Source organism: Taudactylus pleione, unplaced genomic scaffold (genome assembly GCF_031769625.1).
Source record: "Taudactylus pleione unplaced genomic scaffold, aTauple2 ptg000434l, whole genome shotgun sequence".
Lineage (NCBI taxonomy): Eukaryota > Metazoa > Chordata > Amphibia > Anura > Myobatrachidae > Taudactylus > Taudactylus pleione.
Window position 1 is genome coordinate 5,793,312 of NW_028284836.1, and position 26,051 is coordinate 5,819,362.

Sequence of the window (26,051 nt, forward strand, 5' to 3'; positions counted from 1 at the left end):
TTCATTGATTCCTACGCTATACAATATTGTTCCATACCCTCATTGGTTGAGCGCCGATTGTATCCTCCCCTTTTGTGATATAATTTAAGAGGGAAGACACTCCCCCTTTCTTACTATCAGCAGCTCACCACAAACAACTAGTTAAGAGCCCAGTGCGCAGTGTTGTATTTTTTGTTTACCTCCCAAAAGATGCTCTGACATGGGGGTTCCCTATGGTACCCCCCGATTTGGCTTGCTGAAGGTATTTGGTGTTTTTAAACGGGCTCAATAGCTGCTAAATAGCGTTTTTGTATACGTGGTGCAGAATAGTATTCTGGGGTATTTTATCCAGAAAATAACTTATCCCAGCAAATTTGGGGTACTTGGAAATGGGGGTCAGCATATTTAAAAGTTGCTAAAGTGAAGTTGAAAAAATCGTGAAAAATCCACCTGCCGCAAGCACCTGCAATGAAACAAACACCTGGGGCATACTTGGGGACCCCCCCAGAGTCAAGTTCGCTAGTTTTTAAGTTTGTACCCCAACATTTATTTTTTTCGCCCCCTTTTTCAAAGTCATTTTTTGGGGTGTCCTTCAGTGTTTTTTTTTTTTATTTTGACGCAGTTTACCTCTAGGGGACTGTCTGAAGACGGCACGGGGGTTCCTGCAACTTTGCACCCCAAAACCCAATTCTGCACTTTTTTCCGCCCCCCATTCATAGGCGAAACTTTTCCGCCTATTACATTGCATTGATTTTCCGCCTAGGCGGAAAGTCTTTCAAATTGAATACGGGGTAAAAGTCAAACAGGCGAAAATGACGTCATCGGCGAGAAGTTTCCGCCAAAAACACGCGGAAACGTACTTTTCACCTCAAATTGAATACGGCCCTTAATTGAAGTCAGGGTGATTGTGATGCTTATTACAGTACGGGTTCTTGGATGTCTGCCCGGCTGTGGAAAATAAGCCTTTTGTGGCGGCGATGGAGGCAGCGAGGTTCTTTAGGCGCGGCCCGTCTCAGGTGGCCTGCTGCCCCTCTTCAGTGTCATCCCCCCGAGCTTTAGCTCTGAGTGGGCCGAAAAATACGGTCATTAAGCGTGTGCGCTAACCACCACTCAGCGGTCCTACGGCGAGTCGTACCCGCCTTTCAGGGAGAACGTCACTGCAGCACCCACAGAATGCGCGCTGCGCTGCAGAGGGCGTGTGCTGCTCCGCCCTGAGAGACACGCCATTAAAAAGGAGCCCCAAAGCCATCACATAGTTAGGCGCGTATAAACTAAGAAGTCTAATCCCTGAGCAGCACGCAGGCCCGAACGCGGACGCGTTCTGAATGCAAATAGGTTACAATTTAAAGGGACGGCACCGGAACTTACCAGTTATGAGTTATGATCGCCGACCTCCAACATTCCTATAGAAATAAGCTACAGGAGGAGTTTAAACGTGTATATTGATATACAGACAAAAATAAAAGACAGAATAAAGTTATAAATGACAGAGAATGTGGCGGGCATTTAGTATCGCTTCCGAGAAAATTTGGGAACTACGGTGTATTTAAGAAACAGATGTTTACAGATGTAAAAAAAATAATAATAATCTGTGTAAATCATATAGATGCAGCCGGGCAGCTGACACAACATCGGAAGCTGTGGGATAACATTTAGCATGTTGAACAAATTAATTATTCTAGTATCATCACGCAGGATTTTCGGTCTTTAGTCGCCGAGATCCTGACAGTGTGATGTTACTGCTAGCGCTTTACCTGTGTGTGCGCGTGTGATTACAGTTATAGGGGGAAATGTACTAAGCCTTGCAGAGCTATAAAGTGCCGATCACCACTTAATGGTGCATACACACGGTCAGATTTTTCCTTCAGATATGAACGAGAACGATTTAAAAATCGTTCAGTCGTTCATATCTGAAGGAAAATCGTTCATATCTGACATGCCTGAATGATGGACGATCAACGATGCGCGTTCCCGATGGTCAGATAACGATTTCTGACATCTGATGGGTTTGCAGTCAGACTTGAACGATTCCATTCATTTTAATGCAGTCAAAAATCGTTCAAATCGTTCAAAACTTTGGTAAAATCGTTCAAATCGTTTAATCGTTCATCTGACAAATCTGACAAATCTGACCGTGTGTATGCTCCATAACTGTCACTTTACCGGAGCGTGTTTGAAAAAAATGGCAGTTAGGAGCTGATTGGTTGGTACTTTAGCTCCACCACTCCAAGGCGCTTAATACATCTAACACACAAAAGGCATAAGATGCTCAAAGTTACATTACACCCATGTTGGGATGCCGGCGCTGGCAATGTCCCGTACCCCACCCCTATTTATCAATCGTCCTCTTTTTCTGCTGAGAAAAAAAATGTATTGTGGTGATGAAAACAAGCCCTTATCACCGCAATTTATCAAAAAATATACAGCCGAGGCAATTGAGCGATATCTACAATTATTTTTATAACAGCATTTCGGCACCGTTATCTTATAGCCCTCAACCATTAGACTGGCCGTTTGCGAGCCTCTACAGTCTGAGTCTATTGCAGGCCAGTCAGTCAGGCTGGTATTCTGTTACTCGCTCTCTGCTACGCTCATCATCAATCTCCTTTTTTTTTATTCTGTTGTTATCTCCGCAGTTGGCGGCGTAAGAAGTGCTGTTTCGGCGTTGGGCGGCTCGGGGAGATAATCCTTAAACGACAGCGCTAAATTAAAATGCTCTTTAGTCCTGGAGAAGCAAACAACACAAAAGCATCAGGGAAATTAAAGTAGGAATCACAAGGAGTCCCTTTATGTCTGATCTCCTTGAGCGGATTAATGGACGGACTTGGTTTTATGCATTTGCACTCAGAATTTGTAACTACGCAGTTGGGCTCATGTCGTTTGACTCCTCTAATTGAGATAAGACTTCCACCATTTGGAGGATCATAGAGGGAGGTGGGAGTGTGTGTGGGGGGCCTGCAACCTATACACAAGTCAAAATGTCCCCATTGTACGCAGCAGGTGCTCAGGCAGAAAGATTATGTAAATAAGAGCGACCTTTTAATGTATGGGTTCACCTGAAGGTAAACGGCACGGCGCCGGCGCGGTAACGAAGCATATGTTTTTCTGTAATGCAAAACCTTCCCATTAGCCGGTGCTTCAAAAAACGTAAACATCACGCCGGGCTAAGACGGGAAGGCAGCCGAAATGTCAATCAGCTTTCAGATTTTTAAGTTAAGCTCGGCCGCATAAGTGAGTCCATGGTCCTATTTATCCAGCTCAATGTGGTTGTGCAGATTCGCCCATTACAAGTGTTGCCTGCATCGCAGGTTGGACTTGTTAAGAACGGGGACCGACTACTGTTTAAAATGTACCCAAGACCTGCGCACAGCGGTGGTGGCCATTTTGCGGCTTGAACAAATATTGCCGAGGAGAGCAGGCGGCCATTTTTCTAGTTCCATCTCATGGATATTGGTTCGGCCTGGGAACACGACGGCTTTTATAAAGATGTCACTGGTTCTTTCCCTCTATCCCTTATAAATTGTCATCCTCCGACATGTTACCGGGTCCTTGCGGATTTGAACCCAGCCTTTTATAAATATTGGTTCCAAACTACAAAATGGCTGCCTCTGTATAGGTGCCAATGTCTTACCATCTTATACATCATAATATAATACTGTAAAGCACTCACGAAAGGAGGTTTAGCAGATGTTTTGTCACTATAGAGGGGTAATTGCCGCAGGTAAAGTGGCTTAATTATCTTGCACCTCTTTTATGGACGTATGTGCAAGACTTTCTTACCACATTTCCAATGTTTAGGAATAGGTCTGGCTGGTGACATCTGTAGACTTGCAGTGTATTAAATACATTTACAGATGTGATGTCACTATCTCATATATCACTGTGTTATAAATGTCCCTCAAGGTGCCTTATAGAAAAGCATATATACTGTGCATTTAATATTACCCCCTACCGTTACTTTATAGCGTGTGTTATGTTTACTTCAGCGTCACTTCATATCTCGCCCTCGATTTCATGGTTGACCGGCTCTGTCCAATATTACAGTTACTATTAAAAAAAAAAAAAAAAAAAATTAGTTATAGAGAACAAAAAAAAAAAAATAATAAAAAAAAAAATCCCAGCAGCAATTGCACATAGATCTCCTCATAACATGTGGAATTTAATATATCTTCACACTGAGCCGCACTCCTGAAGCGGGGGAAAAAAAAATGATATTATAGATCCTGAGAGCGCGTCTCCGCGCACAGACACCAAATTATATCTCAAGGTAAAACTACTCAGTCAGATTATTCTCTGCAGTGGCTGTAACCTGCAATAAAATATATACTGGTAATTTACACCTCTACTCTGCAGTGATTATTTGCAGATGTACCATGTCGTGTTAGAAAAAGGATAGTACAGGGGCTCGGCGCTCGCTGTACCTCGCCACCATGTTGCTTTCGCTCTGACTGGATCTTCTATATCTTCTCCTCTAGTTCGAGGAACCAGAGGTGTTGCGAAAATGAAAACCTTTTTTTTTTGCAGTGTCCCCCAAAGAGGACACACTAACTAATATAATAAATAAGTAATATTATTTATTTTTTGTGTGCAAATATGCAAAGTAATAGAACCATTAATGTTTTTTATTTTTTTATTTTGTTTATTAGATTATAAAATCTTTAAAACAAAAAATAATCAACTCTGATAGTCTAAGACATAGGGGGAAAAATAAAATAAAGATAAATGTTTTTTTACAGTACACATGGCATAGGCACCCCCAGTGTTTTGTTTTACACATGAGTACCATATACAGTAATTAGTTACTACTTTGCATACAGTGCATGACATTGCTATAAAAGATTTGTGGTTACTCGTTCACAAGGTGTACAGTAATATTACTAGAAATGATTTGCATATTTAATGAGTAAAGTCACATGGCGCTATTCTTTGTTTAATCCATCTTCTCTTGTTACCATGAGTGTGTATTGGCTGAATAATAATACGCATACTGTGTAATAAGAAGCCACCTGCATCTATTATACTGACTGCGCCGTTTTCTGCCCAGTTTTAAGTGACTCCAACCTGCACTGCTCAGAGGAGACAGTGGCCCTGATTCAGAGCCGGACGCTCTGAGCAGAGCGCTCGCTCTGAATCAGGGCCCACCTCCATTAATATGGAGCGTCCTCCTGGACGCTCGTATAGCTGTGGGTCACCACCCACAGCATATACGAGCGTGCAGGATGATGGTCGCGATGGTCTTGACCATCGCGACCATCGAAACGGCGAGCAAAAGCCTGCGGTTGGGTTTTTCAACCGCAAGGCCAGGAGTGATTTTGGCTCTATCAGAGCCAAAATCACTCCCACAGACATCACTAGTGATGTCAGTGGGGCCGGCTCCAGACGGTAGGTGTTCCCTTGGGAACGCCTACGTCTGGCAGGCATGCCTCCGGCACGCCACCAAAGGGGGCGTGCTGTCAGTCACCATCGACAGCACGCCCCCTTTGATGAGACACTCCGAGCGAAGGAAAGTCCTTCGCTCGTCGGGTCTCGCGCATGCGCACGACGGAGCTCCCTCCGTCGTGCACATGCGCAGTGGGGACCATCGACCCACTTGTGAGCGGACAGCCGCTCGCGAGTGGGTCTGAATGAGGGCCAGATTTAGGAGGAATTCTGGTGGTGTATAGCGCATGCACACGATCAGATTTGTTGTCAGATATGAACGATAACGTTTGTAAAAATCGTTTGATCGCTCATATCTGAAAGAAAATGTGACACGTGTGTGCCTGCAACGATGAACGATGCACATTCCCGCAGGTCAGAGTACGATATCTGACATCGTCTGTGTTTGCAGTCAGATTTTGACGATTTCATTCATTTTAATACTGTCTGAATCGTTCAAATCGTTGGTAAAATCGTTCATCGTTCATCTGACCGTGTGTATGCACCATTAAGAGAAAAATCGCCTGTAAATAGTTTTATATCAGGCACATTAGCAGTTCAGCCGATGAGGAGTCCCCCAAAACAACCAATCCGATTATAGCTACCATTTATCTTGTATAACTCTGTAAAATGACAGGTAGAATCTGATTGGTTCCTATGGTTTTATAAATCTCTCCCTTGTCTATGACATTTGTGCAGCTGTAACTCTGCTTTTCCTGTCAGCAAACCCACTGACACTGTGCATTCAGGACGAGACCTCTTAGTGTGTTTTGTTATTGCTCAACGTGGTACAAGAGTCGCTCACTGGTTTAAAGCTAGGTACACACTAGACGACTTGCCATGGTCGTCTAGATTTCCCTTGAACTCCCGGACAAACGATATAGTGCATACACTCTCTTCCATCTAATAAATGACCGAACAATATATGTTGCATTAGTTGGTGGTTAGATTGTTAACTATATAATGGAACCATATCGCCTGGTCATCCGGTAGTGCATACACTGGCCCTGATTCAGAGCCGGGCGCTCTGACAGAGCGCTCGCTCTGAATCAGGGCCGGTCTTATTTTTTTTTTTAGGACGGCCTCCTGGCCGCTCGCTTAGCTGTGGGTGATCACCCACAGCTATAGCGAGCGGCCAGGAAGATGGTCGCGATGGTCAAGACCATCGCGACAATCGGGCTTGCGACGAGACCCTTGTGGTAGGGTCTCCTTGCCGCAAGCCCCAGAGAGATTTCGGGTCTAACAGAGCCGAAATCTCTCCCACTGACGTCACTTGGCGTTCACATGGGACCGCCTCTGTTTGGGCAGTCACTCAACATCGACAGCACGCCTCCTTTGGTACGAGACCCGGAGCGACGGATTGCCTGTCGCTATCCGGGTCTCGTGTGCATGCGCTCTGGGCCACCATCGACCCGGTTGCGAGCGCTCAGCGCTCGCGAACGGGTCTGAATCAGGCTCACACTTCACAATTTGAGGGGAATCGTTAACGAGATTGACAGATTGAGCTGCATTTAGGGAGCGCTCGCTCTGAATCAGGGCTGTCCCCCTTAATTTAAGAGCGGCCTCCTGGCCGCTCGCATAGCTGTGGGTGACCACCCACAGCTATAGTGAGCGGCCAAAATGATGGTCGCGATGGTCAAGACCATCGCGACCATCGGGCTTGCGATGAGACCCTTGTGGTAGGGTCTTGTCTGCCGCAAGCCCTGGAGTGCTTTCGGCTCTATCAGAGCCAAAAGCACTCCCACTGACATCACTTGTGATGTCAGTGGGGCCGGCCCCAGACGGTAGGCGTTCCCATGGGAACGCCTCCGTCTGGGCAGCCACGCCCCGGCACGCCCCCCAAAGGGGGGCGTGCTGTCAATCACCATTGACAGCACGCCCCCTTTGGTGCGAGACCCATAACGACGGCTTGGCCGTCGTTATTCGGGTCTCGTGCATGCACACGACGGAGCCACCTCCGTTGTGCGCATGCGCACTTGGCCAACATCGACCCGCTTGCGAGCGGGTCTGAATCAGGCCCTATATCCCAATTAACCTAATCACATTCATATAAGAAGGGCTTGACAAATTTCTGGAGCTAGTTAGAACATTGGACCTCATTCAGAGTCGGTCGTAAGCGGCCGCTCGGTCGTACGCATCCGATGTTTCCAAACCACGCATGCGTACGGTTAGTTGTGGGCACGTGTGTACGAGACCTTGCGATCCAAAATGCTGTAGATTGTACGGCTTACGAGCAGGAAGTGGCTTCCGAGAGTTGATTGACATGAAACGCCGTTTGTGGGTGTTGACGGGGGTGGTGGTCTAAAAACGCAGGCGTTCCTCACCGTTTTCAGGGCGTTTTAGGGGCATACATAAATTACCTACTACGACCGACATAGAAGGCCGGAAGTAGTAAAACGTCACTCTGCGAGCAGGTTAGAGGCCTGGCTGATCGTACAGCTTGAGGTTGGGTACGTGCTCTCTCAAGCCCCAGAGTACAATCGATACTATCGAATGTGACTGATGTTATGTTTGATGTTTCTATTTTGTGCCACACAATGCAAGCAGCTAATAATAGTTTGTTGTTGCTAATAACACTGCTAATTGGCTTGTAATTGATTCAGCTGCGTTTGCATTAGCGAATAATGAGAATAAATAAATTTCATGGGGATGGCTTATTCTATGCGTTTTTTTGTTATTTATTGGTGTAATTTGCACACAACACAAGCGGCCGCAACCATCAGAAGAAAATGAACATACAGCGACTGACAACGATCGACTCGATTGCTAGCACTTGCTAGCTAGAGGAGGTGCATTGTTCACGTATGGGCGTCAGTTTGGTTGCGACTGACCGGCCGTGCGATTGCTTCCTTTTTCAGTTTTGCGGTCGTTAGGTGTACGACCGAGCGGCCGCTTACGACCGACTCTGATTGAGGTCCATTGTGCTTAAAAAATTACTGCTGGTAATTAAGAAAAAAAAAAAAAAGTATGTCTTGTAGAAGGTAGGTTGCTCACTGCACACTGCCATACTGTTGTGATATTTAGGCTCAGCTGCCTTTTTTTTCCCCCTTCTTCTGTATGTTTAATTCCAGTATAGAAGAATGGAAACTGCGTGCATTGCAGTGCACGTGCGCAAGCGGATCACTGCGAACGGGAAAACGATTGCAGAGATAACGCAGATTCATTGTAAAGTGATTGACAGAAAGTCCCGTTTGTGGGTGGTTACGGGGAGTGGTCGGCCGAACGCAGACATGCCAGTGTGTTTGAACGCCGTTACAGGGCTGTGCATAAATTAGCCACTGCGATGAGTGCTCACTGCGTACAGGAAAGTTAGGAATTTATAAGTGAGGTCTGATCTGCCTTAATTGTGCGAGTGACTCCGATGTTACCGATGGTTTGGCTGGATTACAGGGTATTACGGATGTGCGAGAGGGGAAGTGGGCGTCTGCAATTGCAGATATTTGCATACTCTCGCAGCAGACTTGCGTACGCGTTTGCAACCGCGATCGCATTAGCGATCCTTGCTGAATCATCCTCTATCCCACCCTATGGCTCCCCTCCTGGGATGTTAAATGGCAGACGTCCCTTTTTGGAGTGTCATGGTTTGCAGCGAGTGAAGCATCCGGTCGCTTTGCCAATAGATGGAGGTGTAAATATAGCACAGGGACAAGGCGAGCGCTGGGGAGAGCGAGGTGATGGCCGCCACAAAACACTTTTCTTGATTGTTCCTTTTATTTCTGTGCTGAAATGAACTTGTTCCCGTCATACAGCAGACACTGCTCCTGGTACAGTGCGTTGTGGCGGTTTGCTACAAGCCAGTAACTTCTTGTCTGTGACCACTATTACCGGTGCTGCTTGGCCAAACCAGTCACCCGCTACACACCTCCATAGCGCACCCAGGTGTAGGTGGGTACCGCTATCAGCACCTGGAACCACTTACTCCCCTGAGTAGCTGGTAGCTGCTCCTAGCATAAGCTCCAAACCGAGACTGAACGCGGAACCCAGGGGAATTGTCCCCTTTCTGCTGCTGCGGATTAATGGCGCTTTGCCTCCAAGGATTCCTCGAAGTCAACAATCCTTCTATACTCGCCGGCCTATCCCCGTCCGGGATGTCTTATCCGTAAACCTATTATCCTGACAGTAAATTACTGCACCGGTTATTTTCGTCATACAAACAGACGTGACCACCAAATGTACGGTTACTAATATTTAAAGCAGCGATCTCACAGAAATATTTTTTTCTGTAAATGGCAAGTTCCATTTTATAGCGTGCTCCTATAAATCTTTTATCTCCTTTTCAAAATCTCTCTGGAGGGTAGACGAGTTTGTGGCAGCCATTCACGCGCAGGTCGCAGGGAAGGGGGGAGATGGACGGGGAGGACGGATGTCACCGTCAGATTTTATGAAACTACGCAAGCGAGACATGTTGCATTATATTGCAAATAAGAACACCCTTGGCCTATCCAGCAACACCCACTACTGAAACCTGTTCCAGATATGGGCAGGAGTTTCATCAATATATGTCTACGGGGGCCGCAATTAGAATTAGCGCTAATATCCGACTGCTCGGTCAGTAAACCAAAGAACGTGACAACATTTCCAATCCGTGTTCCATTTTAAAGTGCATTTCCTACACGCTCAATAGCAATGCCCTCACCGGCTAAATGCAAGACAGAACGGCGCCAAAACTCATAATTAAGAACTGGCCAATGTCTCCGGTTTCCTTTTCCTATGGCGTTTTTGCAATGTTCCCATCTCTCATTAACGGCTCTCATCGATATTCTTATAAACAGCCCTTGAACCAGGGGCGCTGCTGGGAGCTCCGCACTTTAGCTGGGCTCAGCCTTACGGGACGTCTTGCTGAAAGGCTTAGTGTATAGGCAGCAGTTCTGCGGGTTGTATTTTCAGGGGGGGTTATTGGTGTGTTCGATATGGTGGCTTGCGGTCTTCCTGTGTTACAGTATGCCGGGAAGCCAGCCAACCCTTGGCAGTAAATTATATTTCCCCACTAAGAATGCACTGTGATTTTCCACGCTCTCTATTAGGTTACGTGTAAGACACCTGCGCTTCTGTGTATTACCATCCCATGGGCAGATGACAGGAAGCCTAATACAGCAAGCTAAGGATATTGCTATTAATGCTTCTTACAGGCCATTAGCCGAGAAGTGAGGAGCTGCAGCTTACAGGCACCTGAAGGCACTTTAAGTGCTGCCGTTTTCCTGCAATATCCAAGCTACGGTCACACGACTAGGATGCAGCGCAGATTGTGCTTTGTGAATTCAGGGCCTGATTCAGAGCCGGACGCTATTTGCGCTCGCTTGTTCAGAAAAAAGGGGTGGCTATTCAAATGAACCGTTCGCTCTTTGCGGTCTGTTCACGCCTCTATGTCTGAACGAGCGAACAAAACTTGCGGTCGTTTTTTGGGAAACTACGCCCCCTGGCCGCTCGCATCCTACGTCATGTCCGCTATTTATTAGATTAATCGAGTACATCGACCAGCGTATGAACTGCTCGCTATTCTTGTGGTTGGTTTTTCCTACCGCAATCTTGCGAGCAGTTCTGACTATAAAATAACCCAGTGACGTGGTCAATGACGCTGCTGTATTAATTATGCACACCCATAAAACGCCCGTTTTGACCTTTAAGCACGCCTGCGTTCGGATCTCCACTCCCCGTTTTCAAGCATCTTCCCCTGTTACCACCCACATACGCCTCCTCCTGTCACTCAAAATAGCAGGCATTCGCTATTTAGCGAACAAACGATTTTCGGCCGCACTGACTGGTTCGCGCATGCGTATTACGATCCGTACGCATGCGCAGTTGTGCAAACATCGCTCGGAACGAACGAGCGGCCGCTTACGAGCGGCTCTGAATCAGGCCCTCAGGACATATTATGTCTCTGCAAAATAAATCGGAGGTAGATGTGGTTACAATGAACCCGGACCCAAGTACTAACCAGTCGGCTCCTGTCACTTTTCAAACAGAGGGGTCTATTTACTAAGCAGTGTTAGGAGACAGAGTGAAAAGTGATAAGGTGTCAGCCAATCAGCTCCCAACTGTCATCTCACAGGCTGCGTTTAAAAAATGACAGTTAGGAGCTGATTGGCTGGCACCTTATCACTTTTCACTCTGGGCCTGATTCAGAGCCGGACGCTCTGACACAGCGCTCACTCTGAATCAGGGCCGGCCTTCTGTTTTTTTTAGAACGGCCTCCTGGCCGCTCGCATAGCTGTGGCCACAGCTATAGCGAGCGGCCAGGAAGATGGTCGCGATGGTCAAGACCATCGCGACCATCGGGCTTGCGACGAGACCCTTGTGGTAGGGTCTTTTTGCCGCAAGCCCTAGAGTGCTTTCGGCTCAAAAAGACCCGAAAGCACTCCCACTGGCACGTTTCAGTTAGGAGCTGATTGGTTGGTACTTTATCTCTGTCCATTTTATCTCTCTCCAAGGGCCAAATGTAATAGGGTGAGAGTTTAGAAAATGTGAGAGAAAACTCTCACAGTTTTAGGCCCGTATTCAATTTGAGCGGACCCGCAATACTTTTCCGCCTCCCGGACTTTTCGCCTACATTGCGTGTTTTGCAGGCGGAAAAGTATCGTGCGCGTGTGCCTGCTTATCCCCGTATTGCATTTGAAAGTACGCGAAAACGGGACCCGGCGAAACGTAAACAAGCGGAAAGTACTGTCAGATTTGGGGAAACCAGCCTGACACCCCCCAAAAGATGCTCTGACATGGGGGTTAGCTCTGGTTACCCCCGAATTGGCTTGCTGAAGGTATTTGGTGTTTTTAAACGGGCTCAATAGCTGCTAAATAGCGTTTTTGTATAAGTGGCGCAGAATAGTAAATGGGGGTCAGCATATTTTACAGTTGCTAAAGTGAAGTTTAAAAAATCGTGAAAAATCCACCTGCCGCAAGCCCCTGCAATTAAAAAAACACCTGGGGCATACTTGGAGACCCCCTTAGAGTCTAGTGCGCTAGTTTTTAACTTTGTCCCCCAACATTTTATTTTTTCGCCCCCAAATTCACAGTGATTTTTTGGGGTGTTAATTATTTTTTAGAATTATTTTGACACGGATTACCTTTGGGGGACTGTTTGAAGGCTGCACGGGGGTTCCCGCAACGTTGCACCCCAAAACCCCAATTCTGCACTTTTTCCGCCTGCTATTCATAGGCGAAACTTTTCCGCCTATTACATTGCATTGACTTTCCGCCTAGGCGGAAAGTCTTTCAAATTGAATACGGCGATACTTTTCCGCCTGGCGAAATGACGTCATCGGCAAAACTTTCCGCGGATTCCGGCTTTTCGCCTCAAACTGAATACGACCTTAATGTCACCCAGTGTAATAAAGTCAGAGAGCAGGAAACTCGCATGTTTTTCAGACTAAAAAAACTGTGAAGATTTAAACTCTCATCCAGGTGTTTCCTGTTTTGAAAATACAACTCGATCAATGTAATAGTGTCAGAGTTTTACTGCTAATCTCTCACATTTTCTAAACTCTCACCCTATTACATTTGGCCCCATAGCTTAGTACATCTCCTGTTATGTGTTTTAGGGCGGGATGTACTAATCTTGCGGAGTACATCCCGCCGTGCATCGCAGCCCTACCCTTTGCGATCTGCCCTGCGCTGTAGACTTCCGGGTTTATGACCCGCGAGTCCATCTGCGCATGCGCAGAGTGAAGTGGCGGTCGCCAGGGCATGCTGGGAGGGATCCGATCGGATCCCTCGTAAACCAACGCAATGCGGTAGAAGCCAGTAGGCCTCTATAGAGTAACGCCAGCAATAGCTGGCGTTATCCTCCACATCGGAGCCTCCGGCGGCCAGCCCATGATATATAATATGGAGAATGCGATAAAACCCCGAAAACTGGGCTTTTACCGCATTTTCCATTTAGTACATCCCGGCCTTAATAAAGGACAGTTATAGGCTAAATTGTACTGTAAGTGCTCAGCTTCGGTACACTCCTCATGCTGCTCCCGTCAGATCATTTAGGATTATTTGGTTTAAAGTGATCAGATTGAATGATGAGACTGTGACTTGTGTGTGATTAGATTTGGGGTTGAGCCCTATTGATCTGTAAGTGGTGGTTCCGATACCTTGGTCATACCCTAAAGAGAAGGTCACCCGGGACTCCCGAGGTGAGAGATTATTGGATGACCATAAGTACCGACAACTTGGGTGGCGTTTAAAATGTAGTGACATTTATTGGTTTATATAGTCCCGAACTTTTCAAATACACTTCCCGTGTATCTACAATTTGCCTTTTTAAACGATTAATAAATGTCAAAAGTCATAAAAAAAAATTAAATAAACCAGTCCCTACTTTCTATAAGTTGTACAGTAAATGCCCACCTCTTCCTACGACCCCACTTTACATGCGTGTGTTGTGACGTGTCCTGCTGACTCCGGACTCCCTTCAAGATCCGCCAAGGTTTCGCACGGGGAGCTTTTGCGCCCCCTCCAGGAAGGGGACCTCAGAGGTTTTGGAGTGGGGTGCCCTAATAACCACACCATTACCCAGTCATTTTCCAGCACCCCCGGGTCACTTTATCCAGGACATTTTGCTGCGCTTCTAAGGCAGTATGGACCTCATTCAGAGGCGGTCGTTAGATGCAAGCGGTCTCTCTGAATCAGGGCGGCCGCTTGCATCCTGAACGGCCGCCTCCTTGTCGATCATTAAGCTGTGGGTTACCACCCACAGCTTAACGACCGACCAGGTTGATGGTCGCGACGGTGGTCACCATCGCGACCATCGGGGCTTACGACCAGACCCTAAGGTTGGGTCTGGGCACTCTTAAGCCCCAGGGAGCTTTCTGCTCTGATGGAACAGGAAGCTCCCCACTGACATCACTGATGATGTCAGTGCGGCTGCCCACAAAACGGTAGGCGTTCGTAAAGGAACGCCTCCGTTGGAAATCACCCCCCCCCCCCGGCCCGCCTACCAAACGGGTGCAACTGTCGATCAACATCGACAGCCGCCCCTTTGGTAGCGAGCTCCGGAGCGACAGAGTTCCTCTGTCGCTCCGGGGCTCGCGCACGCGCAGTGCGGCCGCTGCGCGTGCGCAGGCCTAACCATCGAGTCGGTTACGAGCGCATCGGCGCTCGCGACCGACTCTGAATGAGGTCCTATGTCCATTATGAGAGGCCCTGGTCTCCTAGGGTGCAATCACAGCAAGAACCATTTATTAAGGCTCCGCTTCCCTTGTGCGGCCTCTGCTGAACCAGCGGCAGGATGCCGGCACTGGACACTGTTTAGTACAGCAGCAGCGACGTTACGCAGGGAGGGACTTTAATACAAAACAGAACGGTGTTGAATTTTAGAGAACAATATAGAGGAGTCTGCAAATGGCATTCAGACAGTGTATTACATAAACGGCACATTTTATTGCTTACTGTTTTCCTATGTAAAGATCACACCCTGCCAGCACACACATACAATATTTGGGGCTAAAAGAATGCAGACATTAAGCGCCTCATTTATTTCCCCATTCACTAGTCCCCCCTCCCCACACACGCACTGTGCTCTGATGCCCGTGTGCAGTCCTGTACGTCAGCCAGGGCTATTCAGATGACGGGCTGCTCTTATGAGAGCAATCCGAAGGCTTAAGGCAGGAGCAGGGCCCCCAAGAGTGGGCGCCACTAAGCTCCAGCCCCCCCCCCTACCCCAAGCGGCATCAACCCAGCCATTGTCAGTCTTCAGATATAATAATCTTTTACTACAGTGGCCAGGCAGGGACACACCTCATCTATGCCGTGTAGTCCCGATAAAGATAATTTGTGTCACACTTGTTTATTACGTGCGATTGAACAATACTTTCGGTTTTCTGCTTAATACTTGACTTCCTCTATCTGGCTGACCTTAGTCAGACCACACTGGCAGCAGTCGTGCAATAGACCCGCCTGGAACCGGTACAGCGTGTGAGCGCTCTGTCCTTCCACTCCTGTCATAACTCATTACATAACTAAAGAAAATGTTATGTATTCCACACAGAGTGACACTAGCAACACTGACGCCTCACTTAGGTAATCACAAACTGCTACTCGTGTATTATAAGCAGCGATTCATCCCAGGGGCATAACTAGGTATTTTAAGGCCCCATAGGAAAAGTATGTAAGGGCCCCTATGTACCACCCAGTGGTGGAAAATGTATATAACAAATGTAACTTTGCCAAACTTTTGCAGTCTATGGTAGTTACGCCAATGATGCATCCCATCGGGTGTAATGTCAGGACATGAGAGGTCACCTGTGGGGCCCGATCCCTGTATACAACCAGTTATCTTCTATATGGGAACAGAACTGCTCTAACTCTGCTAATTTTCTTTGATTTGGCAGCAGGGGGTACTTTACTCCAGTAGGGCGTGTCTGTATGTATGTGTATATATATATATATATATATATATATTAGCTGAGGTACCCGCCATTGCCCGTTAAATCCATTATGTGAAGTTGTCCAAATCCATCCAGTGGAGGAAGGCCCAGAACAGGCTCCCTCGGTCAAAGTTCTGCCCAGCGTACACCAATGGGGAGGTCCGACCAGTACCCCAACCACTCCGTTAGGCATCCCTAACCAATTGCCACCCCTCTGAAGTTTTCATCCAAATCCATCCAGTGGAAGGCCCAAAACAGGCTCAAGGTTCTACCCAACGTACACCAACGGCAGGTCCAACCCGGGTCCTCGACCCCCTAATATTTCTTCTGGGATCCAATGTTACCACTCTGTGAAGTTTTAGTCCAAATCCATCCAGTGGAAGGCTCAAAACAGGCTCCCTGGATCAAAATTCTGCCCAGCATACACCATGGGGAGGTCCGACAGGGACACCCTAACCTCCCCCCCAAAAATCTGTCCAGGATCCAACTGCCAACTTGCGTTGGTTTCATCCCAATCGGTGCAGGTGTGTCCGAATGCATGATCAGACAACAAAGGGACCAATGGATTTTATATATAAGATATGGTGTGCCTTCGTATCTCCTTATAGCTTTCTCATGCACCTTTTGTGTGCTTCCAATGTTTCCATGAACAAATCACTGTAATAATCCCCCCCCCCGATCATGAATATAATGCCGTGAGTTACAGCATTACCCAAGTTTTTCTTAACATGCAAAAAAAGAAAAAACTGTGTTTTTAAAGAACATTTTTATAGCGCAGGGTCCCTATAACTTGTCGATACTGATGCCTCTCTGTGTCCGCCTGTGCTGGCAAAATGCCACGCTAACGCTTTTCAGACTGTTTAATTAATGCCGCTTGAAAGCGTTCACACTGCTTAGCCGTACTTAGTGCTGCCTGCAGTTAAGGAATAAAAGAATCACTGATTTATTTAGCTAAAGATAGACCGTCTCTGCCCTACTTTGTCCCACCTCCCTTAATTAGCCTCCCAGCTCGGCGTGATGTAACCGATCCTCCGCTATTGCATTACCAGTCTCCTTTAGCGCGGCGAGGCTCCCTAGGTGCACTAATTGCTAATTGCTGCGACTTTGCTCTCCGCGGGCTCACGTTCCCCCTCCTTTTATGTGTTTTCTTTTCTTGAAAATGAAAAAGCTCATTAAGGTTAAACATTCTCTTTACACCGGCAGCCTCACTAGCAATAATAATTAGTGGTTTCTGCACATCAGGGAAAAGACTTCTTAAAATATGTATGGCGGAAAAGTATGGAGGGTGGGTACGGCCTAGCTGGGGTCACTGATTGTTTGCTCAGAGCGATGGCCGTCACTGTGTCGGATAGGCTTACTAGGTTTAAAGAAGAAATGCCCCCAATTCAGTTTTCAGTGCATTTAAGGCCCATGTTGGCTTTGCAGTGCGCATGGGGCACTTGTGTTGAATTTCGAGACCTTTCATGTCTGGTAAACACAGAGGGCGCGATTCAGAGTGCCGATGCCACACACAAGCAGCCGATGTTCATTCGCCCCAATGGGTACTGCTCTCAGTTGCGGATCGAAATTGCGTACAGAGGGCCTGATTCAGAGCCGCTCGTAAGCGGCCGCTCGTTCGCTTCGAGCGATGTTCGCACAACTGCACATGCCAATGGGTTGTAATGCGCATGCGCCAACCAGTCATTGCGGCCGGAAATCGATCGCTCGCAAAATAGCGAGTGCCTGCTAATTTGAGTGACAGAATGAGGCGTTTGTGGGTGGTAACAGGGGAAGGTGCTTGAAAACGGGGAGTGGAGATCCGAACGCAGGCGTGCCAAACGGTCAAAACGGGCGTTTTAAGGGTGTGCATAATTAACAAAGCCGCGTCATCGACCACGTCACTTGGTTGTTTCTTAGCCTGAACTATTCACATGATTGTGGTAGGAAAATCCAACCACAAGCACTGCGAGCAGTTCAGATGCCTTTCGATGCACTCGATTAATCAAATAAATAGCGGAGATGACGTATGATGCGAGCGGCCAGGGGGCGTCGTTACAAAATAGCGAGCGCATGTTTCGTTCACTCGCTCAGACATAGAGGCATCAACAGAACGCAAAGAGCGAGCGCTCAATTTAAATAGCCGGCCCCTTTTTCTGACCGAGCGAGCGCAAATAGCGTCCGGCTCTGAATCAGGCCCAGAGAGCGAGATGCAATTTACCGATGGCCGTTCCTGGGTGGTAACAGGAGTGGCTAGCAAGACGCAGGAGTGCCACGGTCAGCGACTTCGTCTAAACACGCAGTCGCACTAAGACAGACGCCCATGTTCAGAAGTTGATTCTGCGTCTCCGTGTGGCTCAGTCTTCTATGGTGCAAACTGATGGCGCGTTTCAATACGCACAGTAAAAGATTGGCTCAGCAGGAACAGCAGTGGCAGGAGCATTATCCCAAAGATGGAGCTGAGGCATAAGGAGCAGTAGTTGCCGCGGTAACTGCATCCACCTCCGGAACAGGCCGGAATCAGGTGAACGTTTGCTGAGGTCAACCCTGGTTCCCTGTTGGCAGATGTCACCTCACACTTTTTCACGCTGCCTTCTGGGGCAGGTTATTGCGGCCACCGCCCCATGTGACATAATTGCACATTTCACGTGATGATGGAGAAGTGGGTGCGATCTGTGAGGACCAAGGGCCTGATTCAGACCCATGCGCTATGTGCGTGCGCTGGCAAGCGGCCCGATGTTCTGCGTACGTGCATGGGCGCGCTTCGTTCTGCGCATGAGGCGAACTACTCACTGCGATGGCATACCGCTCGCTCGCCCTGCAAAGACAGCCCAGTGTAATGAGCGACAGGAGAGGCCGTTTGTGGGCGGTAACAGGGGCGCAGGGCACTAATAACGGGGGGTTGGAGATGCGAACGCAGGCGTGCCTGGGTGTTTCAACGCCGTTTTAGAGGCGTGCATAATTAACAGGTAGCGTCATAGTACATGTCACATGACTGTTTTTTACACTGATTTTTTCGCAATGCTTGCGGTAGGGTAAGCACTGCGTTCACGTCCGATGGTGCTCGATGTACCAGTGTTTTAATACACTTCCTGGAGATGACGTGGTGCTGGTGGGCGGATCTGCCTGTGCGAATGGGCGTACGCTCAGACAAAGTGGCCGCTCGCTAAGACATGGTGGGCGTGTTATGCCTTGGCGAGCGGTCGCTTCACGTGGCGTCACTTTGACAAACTTGCGTACGCATCCAGCGAGCATACGCAGATAGCGAATGGGTCTGAATCAGGCCCCAAGTTTGAGAGTCTTTTGGAACTTCTCGGAAGCATGGCCCATCTGCTGCAGGGTTCTTCCGTCATCGCGGCCAACGGTACCACTATAGGCTAACACCTGCCTGCGTGGTCTGTTCAAGGGGATCTATACAGTAAATAATGCACCTTTTTACATATTATGCCCGCTCGCCGATATCAGCATTAATGTGATATTTCTGTACCGAGCTATAGTAGAGGGCAGGACATAATTATGCCGGTGAGACAAAGTGGACGCCGGCGTTTACTCGAGCGTTCGGTTGCCTACTTACAAACTTATATGGTGGGGCTGACCATTGCGCCATAGAATGGAAACTAACAAAATGAATAACAACGTAACAGCGTTGATACATCTCGCCAACTGTGTGCAGTTATACCAGATACTGTATGTGTAACGATGAGAAAACGAGTTTCCGGCCTGCGCCCAGCAGCTGTTATATCCGCTCTTGTAATGTAAAGCCGCGCTGGCCCACTCCCCCCCCCCCCCCCCCCCCACACCCCATTGGTGACACCGCAGTGTCCTTGGTTGAACTGTCACTGTGCCATATACCCTCAGGGCTACAGTCTCATGCTCTATCCATGGGGAGATGCAGGAATGATTATATTGCCTTGCATTGTGCAAATGGCATGGGCTTTAAATAGGCTGCAGGATCCAGAAGGCGCGCACAGAGCCAGCATTTACATTGACTCCTGCTGAACACTGAGAACGGCTGGTGGGTTCGCGTGAATCGCTGCAAAGAGGAAGATTGTGCTGGACAGAATGGTCGCAGGTTCACCGCAGAGCACAACATGTCATTATGCTCAGGTCAGGCTCTGCACTGGCTGTGTTCTGCCCGCGGTGTCTGGCATTCTGTCCAGGACATTAAGAATTTAATTGCACATAATAGCGTGGGGGATATTTTCTATATAGTTGCAAATGTGCCTACTTACAAACTTATATGGTGGGGCTGACCATTGCGCCATAGAATGGAAACTAACAAAATGAATAACAACATAACAGCGTTGATACATCTCGCCAACTGTGTGCAGTTATACCAGATACTGTATGTGTAACGATGAGAAAACGAGTTTCCGGCCTGCGCCCCAGCAGCTGTTATATCCGCTCTTGTAATGTAAAGCCGCGCTGGCCCACTCCCCACCCCCCACCCCATTGGTGACACCGCAGTATCCCATGGCCACTAATCACACGGGTGAGGCAGCGCAATGCCAGGGCCCATAGCAAAACCTGGATAATGATTCTGGCATAGCCTACTAGGCGTCACAGGAAGGGCCGGCGCAAGTCAACAGAGGGATACGCGCAATTTAGTATCACTGGGCACCTCTCACCCCTGTGCCTGCAGTGGGCACACCCTCTGCACCAATGGTAGCTACACCACAGCAGTCCATGTGTAACTTACATTAGAAACCCCCCCCCCCCCCCATGCTTTGCAGACTATTGGTACGGCCTATTGTACTGTATGTTTACAATTCCTCAGTCGATAATTCTGCTGTGACTGTAACTTATAGGAAACCGTGCAAAGCGAGACCGGAAAACGCACATTCAGCAGCAGGATGTAGTCAAACGAGTCTGTACCCAGACAGCGGTAATCAGGCTCTTTAGATATTAAGTGGGGAACCTCACAGTGGTATATGTTTCATTTTTTAGCTATTTTACATCTTCTTATTGCCTAAAGCGAAATTCCCATCATTATAATATTTTCGTCGTACAATTTTTTTTTTAATTATTTTTTTATGATGACACAGCTTTAACTCATAGGGCCATATTCAATTAGGAGCGAAAAGTCCGGACTTTTCGCTGTCATCGGAGGTTTTGCCGGCGAAAACTTATCGCACGTATCCCCATATTCAATTGCAAATGTGCGAAAACGGGACCCGGCGAAACCTAAATCGGCAAAGTCCAGTCATTTTTGGACACCCCCTAAAGATGCCAGTCATCCTGACACCCCCTAAAGATGCTCTGACATGGGGCTACCCCCGATTAGCCCTGCTAAAGGTATTTGGGGTTTTAAATGGTCTCATTAGGCGCAACCTAAAACCCTGATTCTGCACTTTTTTCCGCCGGGTATCCATTGGCAAAGCTTTACCGCTGGTTACAGTGCGCAAACTTTTCGCACCGGCAATATGTCAGACAAATTGAATATGGGGATAAATGGAATCGGCGAAAATAACGTCATTGGGGGAAAAAGTTTCGTCTAAATCTAACATCTCCCTATCTTCCCTTTATATAATTGTGCCTGAAGGCAGCGGGGTAGAAAGATTCCCCTGAATGATACAAAGACGTGGCTGTAGAGCACAGATGGAAGGTAGATGGAAGGATAACTCGTCTTATATATTTGAAGACATAGAAAGCCCATACAGTTACAGTTATGTAAAGGCGGAAGACCCCATAGGCTCTTTTCCGTAGACCAGAATATGTGCGTCTTATACTGGAGGTCCTATTGTCGCGGTGATATTAATAATGGAGGAGGGGTTGCTGGAGAGAAGGGGGATAGCACGTCGGGTTACTAATTTAGGATACTCAAAGCGTCCGCTCCAGATTTGGCCCAGCCCCCAGTTTTGGTTATAAAATAGGGAATTTGCGGCAGCTCTCCCCCTGCCATAGGCCGCCATGCACAGACTTCCCTCCGTGCATGTGGCGCTTCCTCTTGCTGGACGGGTTTTCCGCAGGGCCACATATTCCTGGCCACCCTGTGTTGTATTCCCAATCCTCACATTGTGCTGTCACAACAGAGCCGCCTTCCTGAAGTGCCTTGGCAGCTGGCAGGCCGCTGTGTGCTCAGTTATGTAATGAGCTGGCATGTCCCAGGGCCTGATCTGGCTGCTGCCTCACAAGCTGCTCCAAGTGGTTTAAAGATCCCGCAAGATATAAAAAGGAGAAGATCACACAGCCAGACAAATAATCATTATTACACTATTATTACAGTGAGTAAACAGTTATGTGGCAGCCTCTTGTAGGGAACAGCTGCGGAAGCGCAGCCCTTGTGTCCGGGAGGCGTTCAGTGATGGCAGACTTCTCGGCGTGTCTGGCTGACTGATCTCAATAAACAGACACACTGAGGGGCCAAATGATCATGGCCACCGGGCTAGTACTTTGTTGGGCCACCGTTTGCCTTTAATATGGCTTGAATTCTTCTAGGTATGGATTCTACTAACTGTCAGTAGGGGAGGCGGTCAGGAAGCCGACGGTCGTAATGCCGACCGCCGGCTTCCCGACTGTCTAATCACGGCAAGGTACAAATGACAGGCGCCGAAATCCCGATGCCTGTCAGGATTTGAACCGGCCGGTGGTAAGTCGTACTGATTGCGTCAGTATGTCTCGTGGGGTATATTAGCCCACATGCGATGACCTGCATCTCTGTAACGTTGCACAGGAGGGAGCCATGCTTTAGTGCTGCGTTCTCAGTCTCCTCACCCTGCTGTCTGCCTGGTGTGATTGGTCAGATCACATCACCCGTTTCCAGTCATTTACTGTCCATTTCCTGGGGTTCCTGAGCAAACTGGAGGCGTCTTACCCTGATTGCTGCAGATGCAGATAGAGGCGGAAGGCTTGTCTGTACGCCATTGCTGAGTCCCATAAAATGTCATTCGCGGCGCACTGTTTGTTGCGAAGCCATGAATTGGTCCCAGATACCCATTATTAGTATTGTGATGCACCACTCCAGCATACTGTACCAGATTACCACCACAGTCCTTGCACAGCTACTGTGCTTATAATCTGGTGATCATAGCGATTTGGCCACTCTGTGTAAGTTGTCGGACACAAACCAGTTAGGCTATTAATCACTTATACATTTTTATATTATTTCTTTTTATATATATATAGCCTGTGTGCATACATCGTATATCTATAGCCTGCTGTATACATCATATATCTATAGCCTGCGTGCATACATCATATATCTATAGCCTGCGTGCATACATCATATATCTATAGGTTGCGTGTATACATCATATATCTATAGCCTGCGTGCATGCATCATATATCTATAGCTTGCATGTATACATCATATATCTATAGCCTGCGTGCATACATCAAATATCTATAGCCTGCCTGTATACATCAAATATCTATAGCCTGCCTGTATACATCAAATATCTATAGCCTGCGTGTATACATCAAATATCTATAGCCTGCGTGTATACATCATATCTATAGCCTGCATGTATACATCATATCTATAGCCTGCGTGCATGCATCATATATCTATAGCCTGCGTGCATGCATCATATATCTATAGCCTGCGTGCATGCATCATATACCTATAGCCTGAGTGCATGCATTATATATCTATAGCCTGCCTGTATACATCAAATATCTATAGCCTGCGAGTATACATCATATCTATAGCCTGCATGTATACATCATATCTATAGCCTGCGTGCATACATCATATATCTATAGCTTGCCTGTATACATCATATATCTATAGCCTGCGTGCACACATCATATATCTATAGCCTGCGTGCACACATCATATATCTATAGCCTGTGTGCAGCTTTGCAATTGCGATCCTTGCTGAATCTGGCCCTGGTTCGGTGCATGCCCAGTTGCCAATTTCTTTCCGCAAACCCACTTTGTTCCGACACAGAATCAGGCCCAATGGGACTATTCTAAAAACGCAATTATATATATCGTTACTAATTATATTAGCAGCTTCTATTTTGGGTATTATGATCCTTTTACCATTATTTTAAAACAATTTTATGACCTAGAAATTTTGGCTGATATAACAATTTATTATTATTATTATTGTAACTTCTTTAAAACACCTAACATAGCAAATGGCTTTTAATATTAAATAGTACATGGACGATTGTGCAGGGAAATCCGTGCCTAACGTCTTATTAAACCAGGCTGGAAAAATGTATCAAAACCGCCGTCTGTTTCCATTGATCTAAATAAATGCAAATTTGGAGCTGTACATAGGTCACTTTGACATGTCATCGTGGTGTATTGAACATCTCTAAGCAAAATGAGAGGAGGTGTTATTTCCCTCTATTCTGGGGTGCTGGGAGTTGTAGTTCTTTAAGTACCAGCGGTTGCCTAGCAGTGAGAAGACATCAGAGTGCTAGCCAGGCCTATTGTGTGTAATGCACGCTGCCTGTCTCTCCTGGGGATTGCAACAAGTGCTCTTAAAAGGAAGAAAGTTACAGAGTGGGAGCTAATGAAATTTAGCATTTAAGCCCATTACTGTAAGTGGCTGTCGTCTGTGTGAGAGCTGCTGTCCGAGGCTCATTAGAATGGCGGCTTCTGGCTGTCTCTCCAGCATTGCCTGGAAACGGGGAAAGTAGTTCTATAGGTTCACTTTAATATCTATACGGCACTTACTGGCTTCTGGGACGATGGAGGAGGATGAGCGCGTTTCTCTTCAGCTGTTTGCTCCTAGAATATGCTTTTGTCTACATTGTAATTACAGTATGTTATAATTAATGTCAGCTGGATATTTGTTTCAGTTAGTGGATGCAGGCTCTCACACACACATGTATTGTATGTAGCGCGTGTGTGTGTGTGTGTATGTAGCGTGTGTGTGTGTATGTAGCGTGTGTGTGTGTGTGTGTGTGTGTGTGTGTGTGTGTGTGTGTGTGTGTGTGTGTGTGTATGTAGCGTGTGTGTGTGTGTGTGTGGTGCCAGTTATATTATGTACTGGAATAAAAAATAAACTAAACAGAAAATTCCAATGTCATGTACAGTACATAGCTCTGACTGTTCCTGTATGTTAGTGATACAGCAGAAATCCTGGGGGGAGCTGTAGCCTTCATTTAACCTTAAAAAATTGGACTTGAATCAAAGGAGATTATACATTTCTCACCAAGCAAAGATTGGATCACTGTTGCTAGGCTAGATAGATAGATATTAGATAGAGAGAGAGATAGATAGATATTAGATAGAGAGATAGATAGATATTAGATAGAGAGAGATAGATAGATGATAGATAGGTTTTAGATAGATAGATGTGAGAGAGATTTATATGAGATAGATAGATATGAGATAGAAAGATAGATATGAGATAGATAGATATGAGATAGAAAGATAGATATGAGATAGATAGATATGAGATTGAAAGATAGATATGAGATAGATATGAGATAGAAAGATAGATATGAGATAGATAGATACTGTAGATAGAAATATATGAGATAGATGGATAGATAGATATGAGATGGATAGATATGAGATGGATAGATATGAGATGGATAGATATGAGATGGATAGATATGAGATGGATAGATATGAGATGGATAGATATGAGATAGATAGATATGAGATAGAAAGATAGATATGAGATAGATAGATATGAGATAGAAAGATAGATATGAGATAGATACTGTAGATAGAAATATATGAGATAGATGGATAGATAGATATGAGATGGATAGATATGAGATGGATAGATATGAGATGGATAGATATGAGATGGATAGATATGAGATGGATAGATATGAGATGGATAGATATGAGATGGATAGATATGAGATGGATAGATATGAGATGGATAGATATGAGATGGATAGATATGAGATGGATAGATATGAGATAGATAGATAGATATGAGATAGAAAGATAGATATGAGATAGATAGATATGAGATAGAAAGATAGATATGAGATAGATACTGTAGATAGAAATATATGAGATAGATGGATAGATAGATATGAGATGGATAGATATGAGATGGATAGATATGAGATGGATAGATATGAGATGGATAGATATGAGATGGATAGATATGAGATGGATAGATATGAGATGGATAGATATGAGATGGATAGATATGAGATGGATAGATATGAGATAGATAGATATGAGATGGATACTGTAGATGGATATGAGAGAGATGGATGGATAGATATTAGATAGATGATAGATAGATAGATAGATATGACATAGATAGATAGATAGATATGAGATAGATAGATATGACATAGACAGATATGACATAGATAGATAGATAGATATTAGATATATAGATGATAGGTAGATATTGGATAGATAGATATTAGATGGATGGATAGATAGATATGGGA

General features: G+C 46.5%; 1 protein-coding gene across 4 annotated transcripts in view; it reads left to right on the forward strand.

Annotated features, from left to right (window-relative positions):
• Window positions 1-26,051, forward strand: part of NCOA1 (nuclear receptor coactivator 1) — a 369,979-nt gene that overhangs the window by 249,797 nt on the left and 94,131 nt on the right. The window lies entirely within an intron of this gene.